Here is a 17,575-nt window from a genome sequence, read left to right as displayed (position 1 = left end):
TGTACTTTTGAATGATGTCAGCCAGGGACAGCATGTAGATGAGAAACCTACAAATCTGTCATCCTCCTGGGGGTTACCATTGACCAGAAACTGAACTGGACTAGCCATATAAATACTGTGGCTACAAGAGCAGGTCAGAGGCTGGGAATCCTGTAACTCACCTCTTGACTCCCCAAAGCCTGTCCACCATCTACAAGGCACAAGTCAGGAGTGTGATGGAATACTCCCCACTTGCCTGGATGAGTGCAGCTCCAACAACACTCAAGAAGCTCAACACCATCCAGGACAAAACATTCACTCCCTCTACCACCGACACACAGTAGCAGCAGTGTGTGTACCATCTACAAGATGCACTGCAGGAACTCACCAAGGCTCCTTAGACAGCACCTTCCAAGCCCACGACCACTACCATCTAGAAGGACAAGGGCAGCAGACACATGGGAACACCACCACCTGGAAGTTCCCCTCCAAGTCACTCACCATCCTGACTTGGAAATATATCACCGTTCCTTCACTGTCGCTGGGTCAAAATCCTGGAACTCCCTCCCTAACAGCACTGTGGGTGCACCTACACCACATGGACTGTAGCAGCTCAAGAAGGCAGCTCACCCCCACCTTCTCAAGGGCAATTAGGGATGGGAAACAAATGCTGGCCCAGCCAGCAAAGCCCACATTGCATGAAAATCTTTTAAATTGAGAAATAGGATGGTAACGGATCTATTGTTGGGAGACTTGAGAACAAACAGTGCGGGAGCAGGAAGAGAAGCTCAATAGAGGGGAGCGTGGTCAATATAAAATGGAATGGTCACAGCCCTCAGAAACCCAAGCTAACAACACCTGATGGTGCTTCACATGTCTCTCCCTCTCTTGTTTCTTGACCACCCTTTGAGTTTAAAACAAACTGTACCCATTATCCAATTTCTCAACCATAGCCAAGGCCTTTTGTCTCTTAAACCCATTGCCTCGCTGCATCCTGTTGATTGAAGGATCTCTCTCTATTCCTCACTATAAATGGCTGGGTAGGCCTGAACAATTCAGGACAGATGGTAGCTCTGGCTCTTCTCTATCCAGCAGCTGTTAATGAATCTACCCATTTCTTGGCCACGGTGATTAGCAATATAGAGATTAGGCAACCATTCAGCTGAAATTGGTTATAATTACTCAAGCTCTGTCACCCAAGACCTCAAAGACAGCTGGTGAGTTTGTCTCAGTCACAAGGCTGTTCAGGTTGGATGCCTGCCAAGGTGGAACATTACAAATCCGTTCTAATCCACCTCACACTCCTGCTGAATATCAGTCAGCACCTTCAGGAGGGCCGATGAAAAAGGAAAAGAGGGTTCCATCCCTACAACCCTCCGAGATCTCTGCACTCCTCCAATTCTGGCCTCTCGAGCTTTCCCCCGATTCCCATCACTCCACCATCGGCAGCCGTGCCTTCAGCTGCCTGGGGCCCTAAGCTCTGGAATTCCCTACCTAAATCTCTCCATCTCTTGCTCTTTTCCTTACAACTTGGGATTTATAACAGCACCTTTGAGCTCGTAAAATATCCCAAGACGCTATGAAGTGTGTAATCAAAAGAAAGTAGACAACCAGGTCACAGAATGAGGAGATTTTCGAATGGATGACCAAAAGCTTGGTCAGAGAGGTATGTTTGTTACTTAAGAATCATTAACAGCTGCTGGATGGAGAGGAGCCAGAGCCACCAAATTGTTCAGGCCTACCTAGACATTTATAGTGAGGAATAGAGAGAGATTCTTCAACCAACAGGATGCAGTGAGGCAATGGGTTTAAGAGACAAAAGGCCCCAGCTATGGTTCAGAAATTAGGCTGTGGCTAAAGTTTAAAAGGGTCTTTTACACCTCTTCATGTTACAGCCAAATAAAAATGTAGGATAAAAAGGTGGAGAGACTCGTGGGGTGTTTTAAGATGTGTGTAGCTCAGTAGGACTCATGAAGAAGTTCTGAATCTTGTATAGTTTAACAGTGTTTATAAACTACTAGTAACCACATGCACGTACACAGTTTAAGGTCAAAGCTAGGAGCTGTCCCCATGCTTGCTTCTATACACGTCTCCGTCCAGTACAAGACAGCCCTCTAGATGCGGGTCATGTGTTCCTTTACATCATAATGTGGGAGGTACTAGCCCTGGTCCCATCCTTTCTATGCCAAAATCTTATACTCCACCTCCCCCCAGGTCTTTATCAAATATACTTACAATGCATTCTTGTTTATTCAACATATTTACATTACTTCTATTACCCCCTTCCCCCCACCCCCCAAAGTCTCAGTGTTTACAAGTTGAGGTTTCCTGGAGGCTTTAGAATTCTTCCAGATTCCAGAGAAGGTTTTAAAATAATTGGTGGCAGCAAGGGATCTAATTTGGGAAGATGTGGTTAACCAAAGGGTAAAGACAAGGCAAGGGAGAAAGGTATTAATTTGGGAAATTAATAAACAGAACGTGGCAGATAGGGATAGAGAGTAAAAATCTAAGAGTAAAACAGCAGTCAAAGCTAAAGGTTACAAAAATAATAAAAGGACAAAACTAAAGGCTCCGAAACAAAACAGATGAAATGACAGGACAAATAGAAATAAATAAATACGATCTGTTAGCCCTTACAGAGACATGGTTACAGGATGACAGATTGAGACCTGAATATTGAAGGGCACATGAGTTTTTGAAAGGACAGGAAGTTAGGAAAAGGTGGAGGGGTGGCTCTGTTAATTAATGATGGTATTAGCACATTAGAGAGGGATGACATAAGTTCAGGAAACCAGGATGTAGAAGCAGTTTGAGTTGAGCTGAGAAATGAAAAAGGCAAGAAGTCACTTGTAGGAGTGGTAAACAAGCTCCCTAATTGTAACTACACTATAGGGGACAGTGTAGAAAAGAGATAATGGGAGCTTGTCAGAAAGGTACAGCAATAATCATGGGGGATTTTGATCTATATATAAACTGAAAAAATCAGATAGGAAAAAGTAGCGTAGATGATGAATTCATAGAAGGTTTTCGGGATAGTTTCTTAGAACTGGAGCCAGCCAGAGAGCAGGCTATACTGGGCCTGGTGTTATGCAGTGAGATAGGATTCATTGATAACCTGATAGTGAAGGCACATCTAAGTAGCAGCGATCATAATATGATTCTATCATCAGTGGTAGGGAAACTATTTGAAAAAATTTGAGGGACAGCATCCACTTGGAGAGGGTTTAATCAGGGATAGTCAGCATGGCTTTGTCAGGGGGAGATCATGTCTAACAAATTTGATTGAATTTTGAGCTGACTAATTGTGTAGACGAGGGTAGTGCAGTTGATGTAGTCTACATGGACTTCAGTAAGGCTTTTGACAAGGCCCCGCATGGGAGAATGGTCAAGAAGGTAAGAGCCCATGGGATCCAGAGCAATTTGGCAAATTGGATCCAAAATTGGCTTAGTAGCGGGAGGCAGAGGGTGATGGTCAAAGGTTGTTTTTGCGATTGGAAGCCTGTGACGTGTGGTGTACCGCAGGGATCAGTGCTGGGACCCTTGATGTTAGTAGTGAACATGAATGATTTAGACGTGAATATAGGAGGTATGATCAGCAAGTTTGCAGATGACATGAAAATTAGTGATGTTGTAAATAGTGAAGAGGAAAGTCTTAGATTACAGGATGACATAGATGGACGGTAAGATGGGCAGAGTAGTGGCAAATGGAATTTAATCCTGAGAAATGTGAGGTGATGCATTTTGGGAGGACTAACACGGCAAGGGAATACACAATGAATGGTAGGACCATAGGATGTACAGAGGAACCTTGGTGTGCATGTCCATAGATGCCTGAAGGCAGCAGCACAGGTAGATAAGGTAGTTAAGAAGGCATATGGAATACTTGCCTTTATTAGCCAAGGCATAGAATATAAGAGTAGGGAGGTTATGTATAAAACACTAGTTAGGCCACAGCTGGAGTACTGTGTGTAGTTCTGGTCGCCACACTATAGGAAGGATGTGATTGCACTGGAGAGGGTGCAGAGGAGATTCACCAGGATGTTGCCTGGGCTGGAGAGTTTCAGCTATGAAGAGAGACTGGACAGGCTAGGGTTGTTTTCCTTAGAGCAGAGAAGGCTGAGGGGGGACCTGATAGAGGTATACAAAATTATGAGGGGCATAGGTAAGAAGAAACCTTTCCCCTTAGTGGAGGTATCAATAACCAGGGGGCATAGATTTAAAGGTAAGGGGCAGGAGGTTTAGGGGGGATTTGAGGAAAGAATTTTTCACCCAGAGGGGGGTTGGAATCTGGAACACACTGCCTGAGGGGGTGGTAGCGGCAGGAACCCTCACAACATTTAAGACATATTTAGATGAGCACTTGAAAACACCATAGCATACAGGGCTACAGGTCAAGTGCTGGAAAATGGGATTAGAATAGATAGGTGCTTGACAGCCAGCATGGACACGATGGGCTGAAGGGCCTGTTTCTGTGCTGTAAAACACTATGACTCTATGATTGAATTTTACATTCATTTTGAGGGAGAGGAGAGTGGGTCCAAGACTAATATTTTAAACTTAATAAGGACAATTGAGGGCAGGAAAGCAGAGCAAATGAAGTTAAGGGATAGGTCAATAGAGATGCAGCGGCAGACATTTAAAGGGATATTTCAGAATACACAGAATAGATACATTGCAATGAGAAAAAAATTCGAAGGGAGGGCCCACCATCTGTGGTTAACTAAAAAAGTTAAAGACAGCATCAAACTTAAAGAAAAAGCATCTAATTACACAAAGACGGGTGGCAGGCCAGAAGATTGGAAAGAATATAAAGAACAGCAAAGAATTACAAAAATATTAATAAGGTGGGAAAAATTAGAATACAAGAGGAAGTTAGCTAGAAATATAAAGACAGATAGTAAGAGTTAGATACTTAAATAAGAAAAGGGCTAACAAAGTGAACATTGGTCCTATAGAAAGTGCACCTGGGAAATTAATAATGGAAAGTATTTTGCATCAGTCTTCACTATGGAGGATACAAGTAACATCCCAGAAATAGCTGTAAATCAGGAAAGGAGGGAGGAACTCAGGAAAATTACAATCACCAGGGAAGTGATCCTGAGTAAATTGTTGGGGCTGAGGGCTGACAAATCTCCGGGTCCTGATGGATTTCATCCTAGGGTCTTAAAAGAAGTGACTAGTGAGATAGTTGATGCATTGGTTTTAATTTTCCAAAATTACCTGGATTCGGGGAAGGTTCCATTAGATTGGAAAATAGCAAAAGTTAACTCCTTTATTCAAAAAGGGAGCGGTACAGAAAGCAGGAAACTAATCGGCCAGTTATCCTAACATCTGTCATAGGGAAATGTTAGAAGCTATTATTAAAGATGTTATCGCAGGGCGCTCAGAAAAATTCAAGGCAATCAGGCAGAGTCAACATGGTTTTGTGAAAGGGAAATCATGTTTAACCAATTTGTTGGAGTTCTTTGAAGGAATCACATGTGCTGTGGAAAAAGGGGAACTGGTGGATGTGCTGCACTTAGATTTCCAGAAGGCTCTTGAGAAGGTGCCAGATAAAAGGTTATTGCAGAAAATAAAAGCTCATGATGTAGGGGGTAACGTATTGACATGGATATAAGATTGACTGGCTAACAGGAAGCAGAGAGTAGGCATAAATGGGTCATTTTCTGGTTGGCAGGATGTAACGAGTGGCAAACCACAGGGATCAGTGCTGGGGCCTCAAAGTTTTACAATTTGTATAAATGACTTGGATGAAGGGGCCGAAGGTATGGTAACTAAATTTGCTGATGACACGAAGATAGGTAGGAAAGTAAATTGAAGAGGACATGAGGAGACTACAAGAGGACGTAGATAAGTGAGTGGGCAAAGATCTGGCAAATGCAGTATAATGTGGGAAAATGTGAAATTGTTCATTTTGGCAAGAAGAATAAAAACAAGGTTATTATCTAAATGGTGAGATATTGCAGAGATCTGAAATGCAGAGGGATCTGGGTGTCCTAGTGCATGAATCACAAAAAGGTTAGTGTGCAGGTACAGCAGGTAATTAGGAAAGCTAATAGAATGTTATCATTTATTGTGAGGGGAATTGATTACAAAAGTAGGGAGGTTATGCTTCAGTTATACAGGGCACTGGTTAGACCACATCTGGAGTGCTGTGTACAGTATTAGTCACCTTATTTAAGGAAGGGTATAAATACGTTGGAAGCAGTTCAGAGAAAGTTTACGAGACTGATACCAGGAATGGGGGGGGGGGTTGTCTTATGAAGAAGGTTGGACAGTCTGGTGGATCAGAATCCCCTCCAACTGGGAAATTTATGGAGTATAAAACCCAATCAAGGACATGTTATGACCTCATGTTTTGTACCCCACAATGTAGAAACCAAGCTGCAGCCAACAGCACAGGGCTGGGCAGCAAGGGGTTAATTTGGACATTTAGTATAAAGACAGTAGCTCATCAAAAGGGTTTGGACATTGGCTGATTGCTATCATGGAACAATGGTACCAGGGACATGCCGGGACCTGCCATTGGCTGATGCGATTAATGGAACAATGGTACCAGGGAAATGCCGGGACCTGCCACTGGCTGATGCGATTAAGAGATAGATTACCCAGTAGAATGGCACGAGGAACATGCCACCGATATAATACAATCAAGGAATTGTAATGTAGCTAAGGCCTGCCTCATTAACAATGGTACAGGAATCTGGCATTACATCTAAGATTGGTTCCTCTCAGGGAGAGGAATAGGGTTATTCACACCTTCATTGACCTTGGAGTCAGGTGCTGCCTTCTCTCGAAGAAGCAGGAGAATTGTTTAATCAACGGGAGTGCTGATCATATTCATCCGGGATATATTTTCCATGGAAAGACTTTTGTTTCAACCAGCGTGAGCTGATCAGATTCATCTGGACTACGCATGGAATAAACTGTGAGTGCTAACTACTGGACATCGAAATGGGATGGCCAGGCGAGCAGCAGAAATGGTATAACTAGGGACTGAAGTTCATCAGACACCATTCCTATCTGCAGGCAGTCAAGTAAATCGGTCGAGTCTGGTCAACTCCACCGAGGGACCTACAACACCATTGGAAAACCAACCGAGGGGCGATTGTAAATATTGTTAGGATATAAAGATTTAAATATTACTTTAGGAACAAGGTGGGGGTTTAACATGCAAGGGACCAGGGTGCTGGGTAACCATTATTGCTGAATGCAGCCCTTCTCCGAGAGCCTTGGGTAATTCAATAAAGCGATTGTGAATTATCAGAAAAAACTTGTCTCGCTGGTCTTTCTGTTCAAGCCATACACTTGTGAATCTGGTGTCACGAACTTGAGTGTGCAGAGGGTCTCTGAGGGAGAAAAGGAGGGACCCCTACAAGGCTACGCTTGTATCCACTGGAGTTTCAAAGAGTAAGAGGCAACTTGATTGAAACATATAAGATCCTGAGGAGTCTTGACAGGGTGGATGTGAAGGCAATGTTTCTTCTTGTGGGAGAATCTGGAACTAGGGGTCACTGTTTAAAAATAGGGGGTCGCTCATTTAAAACACAGATGAGGAGACATTCTGAGCGTTGAGAGTCTTTGGAACTCTCTTCCTCAAAAGGCGGTGGAAGCAGAGGCTTTTTATTTTAAGGCAGAGGTAGATAGATTCTTGATGAACAAGAGGGTGAAAGGTTATCGGGGTAGGTGGGAATGTGGGTTTGAGGTTACTGTCAGATCAGCCATGATCTTATTGAATGGCAGAGCAAGCTCGAGGGGCCGCATGGCCTCCTCCTGCTCCTAATTCAGGTGTTTGTATGTTGGAATGGAAGATGTCTCTTCCTATTGTGTGGCTGTGACTTATCAACGCGCTCACCTTGCAGTTTAGCTTCCTGTGCAACAATGTTCTCACTGGTTAGCCTCCTTGCCTCGCTGCAGTCAGATGATGGCTGCTTCTCCGTTTCAGCATCGTCTGGCCGGAGATTGCAGCGCCTGTGTCGTGGTTTCTGGGTGTATCTTACCCACAGACGTCGGAGCTGGAGGTTGAGGCTCTTCCTGCTGCTGGTTCATCTCTTGGTTGTCTTCCACTCGAGGCATCATGGTCACCATCATGGTCACCATCATGGTCACCATCATGGTCACCATCATGGTCACCATCCGAGTGGTTGGCTGGTCCGACCAACGAGGATCTTCTGGCACCTGCAAAGAGAGTGGACAATCCAGCTCTGTAAAGAGTGAAAACAATTCAGAGCTGAAGTCCCAGTCGACAGTATCTTTTCTGTGGGAGCTCTCGGGAACTTGCAGTTTCGACGACCAAGGCTGTTTCGACATCTTCTGTCGTTTTAAAGGTGGTTCAGGACAACACAGGGTCATCTCTACTGGTTACAGGTGACGTACGGGTCTTCAAAGACTTGTTTGCCACCATACCTTGATGGTTCCAGGGTTAGGCCTATAGCTACACATCAGATTCCATAGAGTGGCGTGTCTGTTGTTCAGAGCCAGAGGTGTCTCAGCTACAGTCCCTTGTCTGAGAGGAACTGTAACACTGGCTCCCGGTGTCCAATTTAAAGTTTGTGAAATAACCACTAACTGAGATGTCCACGTTACGAACAAAAATCCCTGACCTTTGACCTCACCTAAGAAGCATGGCTATGTTTCCTCTTGGTGTGGCACGTTGACCTCGCGAATTGTCCTGGGATTATCTGTGCATCGGGCTGGGTTATCTTTGCGTAGCTTTCTGAAGTGTCCGATGCGGTTGTAATTAACGTGCCGTGCCCAGTCTGCCGGACATTGATCACGCCTGTGGGGCCGCTCGGCTCCTCAGCGCTGGTATGGTCACCCACCCTCTAGTGGTCCGTTAGTGTATTGCTTCCCTTGGGCTGGAGTGTCCCAGCTCCTCTGCTGTTTCACCAGTTGGACACTAAGGGTTGCTCTGTACCATGGCTTGCTTTCACCCCTTAAGATGGATCTGTGCTGTAAATGAATTTCGGATTGCCTGACAATCTGAATGGCCTTTTCAAGGGTCAAATCTTCCTCTGTTTGAAGCATGTCTGAGAGTGCTTCACTCACCACTCTGACAATTCTGTCCCTGATGAGCTCTGATTTCAGGTCACCGTAGTCACAGCCGTCAGCCATTCATGAAGGAGTCAACAGGCTCTCTTGGCTGCTGGAACATGTTTGTTAAACTTTGCTCTTTCAAGGATCTTGTTACTGCCCGGATTAAAATATTTTAAAACTTCATCAAACTTTGCTGAGGATTCATTGATTCCTTGTCAATTGTCAGCCATTGGATCTACCGAATAAAGCAGCGTGTTAACCTGTTCAGCTTCTATCTTTTTGCCTAGGCCTGAAGCAATCACGTATCTAAGGGATCTTTCTCCAAAACCCAATTTTGTGTCTGGTCTGGGATTTGGATGAGTCCAAGCTGGTCTTGGTAAGGTCGATTTCTGACCCATGGTTATTTAAAATTGAAAGCGTGTATAGTTTAATAATGGAAATCCAAGATGGTGCTGCTGTATTCTTCTTCTATGCTCGACGGTTTTGGGGATTGCAATTTTTGTGTTTTGAATTTTTCAGTAGCGGTTCCCCAGATTGACCTCTGAGTCTCCCTGCAGTATCTGAATATTTTTGGGTCGCCAGACATTCCATTCGTGGCATGTGCTGGGTTTTTTTTTTTTAAAACGGATTATTTTTTAAATTATATATTTTTTGATTGTTTGGGTGCCGACTCAGGCTGTTCGTGGTGCGTTTTAAAATGGCTATTCTGACTGCTGCTGATTCAAAAACTATTTAAAATTTGTTCTGGCCAAGAACCCAAGTTATTTAGCTCAGTCCTGCTGGATCTCCTGACTCTGGTCTCTCTGGATATGGAGGCTGGACTTCCATGGGATTCAGTGGAGCCTTCTGCAGCAGTGTGGAATTTTATTGCTGCCTCCTGCTTCGGAGTGTCTCTCTGGCGATCTCCTTCTGCACCTTAGCTTCTGGTACTTTCCGTCAGCTCAGAATGCTGCCTTTTCAAGCTTCCAGGTTTCGAATTTCTTCTCCAGCTTCTGAGGGGTTCTGGGCTGTTCCGATGGCTGTCACCATGTTGTAAGGCGTAGTGTGTAGTTTGGTAGGTCTAACAAAGAGGTTCAGAGTCTTGTATAAAAGAGCGAGGATTGTGGGAATGGCACTGACTCTGCTTCCCTGTATTGACAGTCCCACTTACTGACTGTGGGGGTGGGATTGGAGTGAGGGCCATGTGAGGGATCCCAGGTGCTGACTGTGGGGTTGACTCGCTGCCTGGGAATCAGCCAAGACAAAAAAGGTCAAGGATGGATGGTCAAGTGCAAGGTTACCTCCCACACCAATACAGCTCCCAGTGGTTTGTAAACAGATAGCGCTGGAAAATCAGACCCACCCAAAGCTGACCATACCCTGATTAATCATCATCGGGTTCCACAAATTGAGCTGTTGTGGATCTTCAATGAGGATCAGAAGATCCAGCTGCTGTTTGTTTTTTTAAAATGGTGGAAATATATTATACAGGATGTACAGCACAAACAGGCCATTCAGCCCATCTGCTCCGTGCTGGTGTTTCTGCTCCACACGAGCCTCCTCCCACCTCCCTCTTCATCTTCCCCCCATCAGCCTATCCTTCTATTCCTTTCTCCGTGTTTATCCAGCTTCCCCCTTAAATGTACCGAGATGATGCAGTGAGAGTGTTGAATCCTAACCAGTGACACAGCAGGGAAAATGTCACAGACAACTGAAAAAAACCACAAAGACAACTCGAATTTCTGATTAAACTGATCACTTTGGAAGCCAGTCAATGATTGTGTATAATTCTAAAAAGTTGGGGAGGGAGTTCCAGGATTTTAATCTAGTGACAATGAAGGAATAGTGATATATTTCCAAGTCAGGATGGTGAGTGACTTGGAGGGGAACTTCCAGGTGGTGGTGTTCCCATGTGTCTACTGCCCTTGCCTTTTGGGGTGGCAGGGGTCTTGAGTTTGGAAGGGGCTGTTGAAGCTCGATATTGGTGCAAAGCTAGGTGGTAAGGTAAGCTGTGAGGAGGATACAAAGTAATGACAGGTTAAGTGAGTGAGCAAGAAGATGGCAGAAGGTGTACAATGTAGGGAGGTGTGAGGTTCCTCACTTTGGTCATAAGATTAGAAAAGCAGAATATTTAATTTGTTTTTTATTACAAGGTGTGAATTGTGGAAGTGTTGATGCCCAAAAAGACTTGGTGCGTTGGTTAACAAAACAGAAGGTCAACATGCAGGTACAGTAAGCAACTGGGGAAAAACAGTCATGTTTGCTGCAAGGGGATTGGAGTACAGGAATACATAGGTACAATTATACAGGGTTTTGGTGCTCCAGGTGTGGTCTCACCATGTGCAGTTTTGGTCTCCACATTTAAGAAAGAATCTACTTGTATTGGAGGTGGTACAGCAAGGGTTCACTTGACTGGACCCTGGGCTGAGGGGGTTGGCCTATGATGAGAGGCTGAGTAAACCTCTACCAAATAAACTGAAAACTGTACAGCCTGTGAGTAACCTGCTTTTCAATATTGAAAACAACTTTTAGAATTATACACAATTATTGACTGGCTTCCAAAGTGATCGGTTTAATCAGAAATTCAAGCTTTGTGGTTTTTTTCAGTTGTCTGACATTCTCCCTGCTGGGTCACTGGTTAGGATTCAACACTCTCACTGCATCATCGATACCTTTAAGGGGGAAGCTGGATAAACACATGAGGGAGAAAGGAATAGAAGGATTTGCTGATAGGAGAAGATGAAGAGGGGGTGGGAGGCGGCTTGTGTGGAGCAGAAACACCAGCAGAGCAGATGGGCCGAAAGGCCTATTTTGTGCAGGTGAGTAGATGTACCTATGCCACATGGACTGCAGGGATTCAAGAAAGCAGCTCACCACCACCTTCTCAAGGGCAATTAGGGATGGGCAATAAACGTTGGCCCAGCCAGTGACACTCACGTCCTGTGAAAGAAATGTTAAATGAAGAGACTGAGAATAATATACTTAAGTCATTATTATAGGTTGTAAATAGCTGAGGCTTCAGCACTGATCCTTGTGGCACTCCACTAATTACAAACTGAAAAGGCCCCATTTACAGTGTAGGAGGGACACCTCCTGATGCAGAACTCAATCCACATTGAGAAGGCAGTGACTATTCTGCAATGGGTCCTTGTACCTTAGACACTAGGTGTGGGACTTGGCTCTTAGACTGTAGGCAGATGCTGGTATCGGCTTAACACTTGTTTGTTCGTACTACACCTAAACAGATTACACTGTATACATATTGTTCCTAGATCTGATTCCAACTGCTCTCTCATGAATCTAACACAATGTATTACTGACGTCAGTAATCCATGGTCAGCTGTGGCATTTTTTAAACTCTATCCATCGACCACTTCATCTGACTAAAAACATGTGCATGGAACATCAAGGTGACTCCTAAGACCAAGATGCTGGTCCATGAGGCCTGTATTCTCAGCTGTGAAGTATGGAAGCCTTACAGCTATCAAGACAGGAAACTCCACAATTTTCACCTTTGATGTTTGTTCTGCCTTATGAGCATTGGGTGGAAGGACAAGATGATGAATGTGACAGCCCCTCAGAGGCTACTAGCCCAGGTAGGTTTGCATGATTGAAGACCATCACATACTCAAGACTTTTCCGGGTGACCTGAAAGCTCTAAACATGATTGGCACAGCCAACACGGGAAAATGGTATCTCCACCTATGGGTGGATGTGTGTCACCATGATCATCGATAGCTACAGTGACTTGGCAACAGGCATCAACACTGAAAACAACAACCCACAACCACTTCACCTGCCTCTCAAGCTATCAGTGACAGTGCACCATATGAAGCTAGCCCAGCCCTAACCGATTGGATTTTTCTGTTGTCCATCATCTCCCATAGATAGCAGGAGGCTGAGGATAGGGAGGGAGAAAGGTGGGCATAGGTGACTGGAAACTCAGGGGATCACTATTGCAAATTGAACATCAGTGTCCAACCAGGCAGTCCCCCAGTCTATGTTTGGTCTCCCCAGAGTAGAGGAGACCACAATGTGAACACAAAGTATGCTAGAGTGAAATACATACAAATAAAATCACTTTCACCAGGAAGGAGTGTTTAGGACCCTAGTTGGTGCAACTTCAATATCTGCATCTTGCAATTACGTTCAGGGAAGCTTTCTACCCCATTTTGTTTGCATATTATGAAGCTATATTCAGAATGAACATAATGTAAGAACTAGGAGCAGGAGTAGGCAATTCAGCCCCTCGAGCCTGCCCCACCATTCATTATGTTCGTGGCTGATCTCATTTTGGCTTCATCTCTAATTTCCTGCCCTCTCCCCATAACCTTTCAACCCGTTACTAATTAAAAATCTGTCTATCTCCTCCTCAAATTTATTCAGCATCCCAGCATCTGCTGCACTGAGATAGTGAATTCCAGATTCATGACCCTTTGAGAAAAGTAATTCCTCCTCATCTGATTTAAATCTACCACCCCTTAGCCTAAAACTATGGCCTCTGGTTCTAGAATGCCCCACAAGGGGAAATATCCGCTTCATGTCTACTTTGTCAATCCCCTTTAGCATCTTATATACCTCAATTAGATCTCCTCTCATCCTTCTAAACTCTAGTGAGTATAGGCCTAAACTCCTAAATCTCTCCTCAAGACAAGCCCTGCATCTCTGGAATCAATCTAGTGAACCTCCTCTGAACCACCTCCAATGTAACTACATCCTTCCTCAAGTAAGGGGACCAAAACTGTGCACAGTACTCCAGGTGCGGTCTCACCAATGCCTTGTACAGTTGCAACAACACTTCCCTATTTTTATACTCTATTTCTTTAGCAATAAATGCCAAAATTCCATTTGCCTTCCTTATTACCTGCTGTACCTGCATACTAACTTTCAGCGATTCATGCACGAGGACACCCAGATCCCTCTGCACTGAAGCTTCTCTCCATTTAAATAATAAGTCACCTGTTCTTCCGACAAAAATGAATAACCTCACACTTCTCCATGTTAAACTCCATCTGCCAAATTCTGGCCCATTCACCTAACCTGTCCATATCCATTTGTAAAATTCTTATTTCTTCCTTGCAGCTTACTTTCCCACCTATTTTGGTGTCATCTGCAAATTTAGCTATAGTACCTTCTACCCCTGAATTCAAGTCATTAATATAGATTGTAAATAGTTGGGGCCCAAGGATCGAACCCCTCACTATAATCACGTAGAGTGTTAACATTTCTGCTAACCTATGAACATTCATACTTCCCTGGGATATTCCAAGTGGATCCAGCTCCTGGATGTCTATCATGGTCAACTACATTATTTATGTCAAATACATTATGGTTAAGGAAAAACCTGTGATGGCTCCTTTTGAGGCTTGGTGTCGTGTTTGACATTGGCTCCTGTGAAGCATCTTGGGATATTTTACAACATTAAAAGGCAATATATAAATTAAAGTGCTTGCTGAGCTAGTACAAGTATGGATGACCAATGGGGAAAATGATTAATTCTCCTTGAGCATGTATAAATAGGGGATGGCTGGGACACAGTTGTGGGAGGTGAGCTGCGAGACTGGACAAATTGATAATCTCTCAATAAAAAAAGGAAAGCTGTGTCTTGGTTTCAGCATCACCAACCAGCTTGGACTCCATTAACATGAGTCGGGAAGATTAGACCAGGTTCTAGCAATAGTCTGGAAGACAGGCTTTGCAGGAAAGTTAGCTGGTAACTAATACTGGTCAAAAGTTCAGTCACATCTCCCTGCATGAAAAGTCTTCCCTCAAAAAAAGGTGCAGGTTGACACTGGGATTCAGGTGTATAGAATTTAATATTGTGACATTAATGAGCTTCAAATACAGACAGGTTATTAGGAAGTAGATTGACCAACAGGCAGAGTTCACTTCCCCATTGGTCATCCATATTTGTACTAGCTCAACAAGCACTTTCATTTATATATCGCCTTTAATGTAGTAAAATATCCCAAGATGCTTCACAGGAGCCATCATTAAATGCATTTTGACACCGAGCTTCAAAAGGAGGCATTAAAACAGGTGACCAATAAAGGGGGAGGGGCTGAGAGGTTCAGAGATGGAATTCTAGAGTTTAGGAATGAGGGATATGCAAGAGGCAGAATTGGAAGATCAGAGAAGGCGGAGGGTTTAGGAAGTTAGAGACGGAGTGTGAGGAGCCACGGAAGGATTTGAATCTGAGAAGATGATTTTCAAAGTGATTCATCGCTGCTCAGTCAGCACAAGGGGTTGATGGGGGAACGGGACTTGGGATGGACACGAGCAGGAATCTACTTTCTCCCCATGCAAGCCCAATAAAGAACAGGAATAGGAACTTGGATAGACCACACATCCCCACCATTCAACATGATCATGGCCAACTGAGGTCAACCTCATTCTACCACCTGCTCCCCACATCCCTAGGCACCAAAAATCTCAGCCTTGAATATATTCAAGGAGGGAGCATTCGAGGGTAATATGCAAAAAGGAGAGTCTAGATAAACATGAGGCAGAAAGGAATAAGGACAGGGCGAGATGAAGAGGGGGTTGGGAGGAAGCTCAGAGGATAAACAAGTCTGTGCTGTAAATGCAAATAACTGGTGGTGGATAGCTATCAGTCTATTGGAAGTTAACTGAAAAGGAGATGGAGTGGATTGGAAGGAGAGACTGAGTAACATAACCATAAGGAGGAATAAAAATAGCTCTTGCCCTTACAGAAGGACAAGTCCATTCTAATCACTCTGAATCAAAGCTGGTCACACTGGACTGGAAGCTCCAGCACATCCAGAAAGGCACTTTGGGGCCATTGAAGAAAATCATTCATCCTACTTGGGAATCAAAAAAAGGGACTAAAACAGCTAGTCATTCTTAGGGACCTGAGCATTCTTGGTGAGACTGGGCATTTAATGCCCATCCTGTGCTGCCAAGCTGCTGGTGGGTCTTCCTCTTGAAGACTTGGTGTGGTTTGATACAACTTAACAAACAGACTGGAATCACATGGGGACAGGTTGGGTAAGGATGGTCTCTTCAAAAAGATGAAGGAAAAAGATTGTTAATCAATCAGGGTCTCCTGCTCAGCTGGTTTTATACTGAGTTACCAGCTTCAATTTCTCAAACTTCCACGGTGAGATTTGAACTCGATCCCTGGGTCATTAGTGCAGTCACAATCCTGGCACTACCATACCCCTGTTGTGAAGTACATTCGTCCAAAGAGGATCAGGCTTCATGAAGAACATCTGTATCTTCTGGCCCAGGGATACCTCTGCTTGATCGTGGGACAATGTTAATTGTCCCAGGGTGAGTTGCCCCTTCAAATGTGATTCAAGTCAAGAGTCCCTGGTCAGAATACTGGTTACAGGGAGTGTGCTGGCTGCAAAGGGGAATAATCAAGATATAAAACACTTGTCATCATCACCAGGAAGCAACTAAAATCAGACAAATGAAACAGATGCGTTATCCCATTCCTATCTTGAGGTCACCCCCTTTGTTATCCATCCAGTCAGACCATCCCCTCACCCTGTACTGGCTTAAAAAAGGTTATTTTGTTAACATGTCCATCTCTACAGACGCTGTCTGACCAGACCATTTCCAGCTTTGAACTGATAGATCTCCAGCATTTTGCTTCAGTTTCAGAATTAGAGCTAATTTCAATCCTCCCCCATACCCCTTGGTCAACTCCATTCCTGTGGAAAGGGTTTAAGATGCCCAGATTACTGAACCCTTCCATTCTAGCAGACACTGCAACAACACTGGGATAATGATGGTGGTGGAGGAGGAGGAAGTTACATGTGGAAAATTAATGAGGATGCATGCGGCTAGAGTTGAACAAGGTTATGAAGAGTACAAGATGCTAAACAAGGAGCAGACCCTACTAAATAACTTTACATATACCAAGTGCAAATAGACAACACCAAGTCGAAGATCATCTACTAGTGGATTAGAGCAAGTGTGCAAAGAGATTAATAGCATCAAGTTAATAAAATGAAATAGAACTGTAGGCCTGGGAGTAGTGAAAAAAGATGGTTTTCCTTCTAGATTTCAGTGGGTGTTGTACAACTGCAGGTGTTGTGAAACAATGTCTAACAGTAATATATACACAGCATCTCCCAAAGCCTGTAAGTGATAACTCCAGTGTAGGAAAGGGTGAGAAGGATGGTTAGGACTAGAAAAATAGGTGGACATGACAGATGGAATTTATTAACTAATATTTTGGTTAATATAAATACAATTTAATGGGGTATAGACACAAGGTGACAGGACAAGTTAAGGTGGTTACAGCATTAGTGTAAAGAAAAAAACCAAATTACTGGTTTATAGGCCCTCACTGGAGAAGGAGGCCCTGGTGAGGGTTGGCAGAGTTTTATTAGAATGGTATCAAGGGATGAGGGATTTCCATGAGGTAGAAATCTTGTTCCTGGACTAGGAGGCAGCTTGGTAGATGAAATTTGCTGGAATAAATCAGGATCTGTATGCTGAATGACTGATGGGCATAACTGCTAAGTTTTAACTGAAACTTTCCATTGATGTGGGTGGGGGAAAAAAAAAAAATCAAGCAAGCTATTTAGAATTCTAGTCCATTGAAGTT

The sequence above is a fragment of the Cetorhinus maximus genome, chromosome 34, assembly GCF_964194155.1.
Source record: "Cetorhinus maximus chromosome 34, sCetMax3.hap1.1, whole genome shotgun sequence".
In the NCBI taxonomy this organism is placed as follows: Eukaryota; Metazoa; Chordata; class Chondrichthyes; order Lamniformes; family Cetorhinidae; genus Cetorhinus; species Cetorhinus maximus.
Note: the sequence above shows the minus strand (reverse complement) of the source record.